This window comes from Nicotiana sylvestris, chromosome 8 (assembly GCF_000393655.2).
Source record: "Nicotiana sylvestris chromosome 8, ASM39365v2, whole genome shotgun sequence".
In the NCBI taxonomy this organism is placed as follows: domain Eukaryota; kingdom Viridiplantae; phylum Streptophyta; class Magnoliopsida; order Solanales; family Solanaceae; genus Nicotiana; species Nicotiana sylvestris.
In genome coordinates, this window is record NC_091064.1 from 6,046,323 (window position 1) to 6,049,827 (window position 3,505).

Sequence of the window (3,505 nt, forward strand, 5' to 3'; positions counted from 1 at the left end):
TTGGCTAGTGCGTCTACTTCTACATTCTCTTCCCTTGGGATGTGCGTAATTGACCATTCCTTGAACCGAGTGAGTAGAGCCTAGACTTTCACTACATGTTGTTGAATGCATTCCTCTTTGGCTTCAAAGATCACGCAGACCTGTTTTACTACTATTTAGGAGTTGCATTTGATTGCTTTCCCCCTTCGTTTGTTGTGGGTCGCGCCTCACCGCAGGCACTGAATGAATGAAATGAGTGGAGATCCTCCTTCCCCCTTGCTAATTACCAAGAACTTCGTTGCCACTAGTAAATTAGACCATCCCCCCAAAAAAGAACTCGGAGCCTAAAGAGAAGAGAGTTCAGTCTACAAGAAGCTGGCAGAGCTTTAGCCATTGGGCCACATCCATCTATCCTAAACAGTAACCCTTTTCTTGTTCGTTCTTCGAATGACGCTAGTGGAGACTAATTCCTTCCGGCTAATGAAGATACTACTCCAGTCTTTCCAGTGGATCCTTCTTATCCCTAAGAATGGAACGAACCAAGTTAACCTATACGAGAGTGAGGAATAAAAACCAACAATCAACTTACCGCTTTTGATGTCCCACGATTCTGCTAGTTTAGAAACAAAGGAGAAGGACAGGGGTCGCTAGGTCAGAAAAGCGATAACTAAAAAATCTCCCCAAGTAGGATTCGAACCTACGACCAATCGGTTAACAGCCGACCGCTCTACCACTGAGCTACTGAGGAACAACGGACTTAATGTTGGAAGCCGACTCTCGTTCTTTGGACCAACCTATGACCGAATAAAAATGAGTTCGTCACTCTTTTTCACATACACCGGGAGAAAAGGTTACGATAGCAAGCCCCTCCCCGGCCGGAGAGCCTCCAGGACAAGGAGGCGGCGATCAACCATCCACTCTCGAGATTCATATTGATCAATAGATCTCCGCGTCCTGCCAGTTCGCTAAGTAGACTCACTCTACCGAGGGGCAACAAAGGCTGGAACTCTTCCTGCCAAAAACAAGGGACCTACTTCTCATCCTAGGAGTTAGCAGGTATGAAAGAGTCCCCTCTCTGTCTGTCTCTCCGAGTTTCTACTACTAAGTAGCACTTCTGCTATTCAATCATAGAATCGATTCCGATCAAGCTGAAAAAAGTCAGCCCTATATATGTTATTAGTAAAGCGCTAACGCCCTATCTATAGTAAGGGGGCCTTTCTTGCTCGTTAGCGCTGTTTTTTGATTGCAGCTAGGGCGCCCCTTTTCTTTCTCAAAGTCAACTTTCTCGCTTGTTAGTCAAGCTTTGAAGTCCCTACTTTATTTAGATTTATGGGATATTTGAAGAAGCGCAGGTTTTCCACCCTATACCTATACAAGGGGCTGGTCTCGATCTCGCTTGGTGGTACCCCTCTCGATGATTGTTGACTCAACATTGATTTCGTGCTTGAGTTGGAGGGCTCTCCCTCCATCCATCGAGTCAAGTAATTCGCTATCGGAAATTGATCCGCCGCCTATCTCATGCCATGCTTCTTCTTTCTCCGAATCGGTTCCTAGTGTCAGTCAATCAAGATTCGCCATCAAGAGAGGGAAGAGCCTTGACTTTAGGTTAGGCCGGTCTCATCATTCACGCAATTCCCCCGTCCATCGATTGATCACGCGAGTACGCATCCAGTCAGCGCATAGCGAATGAAAAAAGCGTTCATCCTGGATTCTCTTCCTCAAGAAAAATGTCTATCAATTGATCCATATTCATTCGGTCAAAGTCTCCATTTTTCACGCCCATCTACTAAGAGATGCTCCATGTTGATAGGAATCGGCAAAGACCTTCTTGTATACGTCCTCGGGGGCAGCATTCATGGCAATCATCACTACTTTCTCCTGAGGGCATGGTATGGATTTGTTCTTGGTCTTGTTTAATAGATGTCGAGTGTCGTTTTTCCCTGTCCGAGAATCTTCATCTACTCTAAGTGGGCGCGAGCTAGAATCTTTATGTCAGCTTGCTTGTTCAAAAAACTGTCTCTTTACCCCTTGCATATTTATCTTTTCGAAAGCCCAGACCATTCTTCTAGAGCATTTGGGTGCAACTTAAAGCATGGTAACTGAATCATTCCAATAGTTCAGGAAGGGACATAAGGAAAACACATTGTTGTGGCAATAGGCTGCAAGCATGAATGTGATACATAAGAAAAACGAACTCAGGAAGGGACTACTCAAGTCACGCAACTAATATGAAATTCCCTCAGAAAATGGGAAACAATACACACAAAAACAGATATAGGGAATTGTACTCAACATCACACTGTTGTGGCGAGCAACCCAGTCCAAACAACATACCCGTGGCGGCGTGCCACCCGTTCCCCACATAAAATTCACATAAGGATATACACACCGAGCTAAATTGCTCATTACTTACAAAATACCAAATATCGGTCACAAGCACACTAAGTGCATAGTACCATCCCTGGGGAAACAGATAGCGTCGTAAGCTACAAAACTCAAGCCCAACTGAGGTGCGATATATAACTTGAGTCACAGGAGCCATCTTGCTCACATAACACCATCGCTACGTGGAACCTCACACATAAGAAATTTATCAAGCCATTTCGCAACTCACATGGCACAATATAACATTACATGAAATAGCCGACGATGAAATAAAATCCAACGTCCGAATACTCCTCCATAAGGAGCGCTATGCTGAAATAAACACATTCGGTCTGATATAGAGCCCATATTCATATTTAAATCCATTCATAGACCTCAAGCCAATTTTTATCGTGCCGAACTAGGCCAATAATCTTTCTTGGGTCCATAATAACCCCCTTTTTACCATAACACACAAGAACAACCATCATAATCGGAGTAATCCTCCATAGTCCACAACCCAATAAACCGATTACCCTCCAGGCATAAATTCTCGAATTAATGATGTTACCACAATCTTCATACTTGGTTTAATTCTTCAATCAATCAAGTGACTACATGCCTCACTTATACAATCTTCCTATGGGGCGTGCTCTCACGACTTTCCGTAATAGATAACAAGTCTGAACATCCATACTACCGGCCGCACTAATGTTGAAAAGCGATCAAGAGTCCATAACCAGGATGCAAAGCCCTTTTCACAAAACACCAAACTTAAGTGACGCTGAAGATAATGCCAGCTTACTCTATACATTCAAATCCCTTTCCTGCTCATCTGAGCCCGTGACACCCTTGTCAATATTGAACCGCAACCTTGATCCTCACTTTCAAATTCCATACCATTCACTGCATCTATCATGCCAATATGTGATAGCACAAGAATTTCATCATAACTCCTGGACCACTAATAGGGCAAACACTTCATCTTATAGAAACTTTTCGCTTAACTCATTTCAGGAGAATCATAGCAACACGCGAGTGAATCCTCCTAATTGTAGAACATGAAAATCTTCAAGTAGTGGCTAGACCACCATAACCCTTCTGTGATCCGCATACACATAACAGGCCATAATACTTGAATACTTCCAAATAAAATTGATTA

At 43.5% G+C, this 3,505-nt stretch overlaps 1 non-coding gene across 1 annotated transcript; it reads right to left on the reverse strand.

Moving 5' to 3' along the window:
- Positions 1-655: 655 nt before the first annotated feature.
- Positions 656-727, reverse strand: TRNAN-GUU (transfer RNA asparagine (anticodon GUU)). The gene has a single exon. It is a non-coding gene; the product is annotated as a tRNA-Asn (tRNA).
- Between the last annotated feature and the right edge of the window lie 2,778 nt (positions 728-3,505).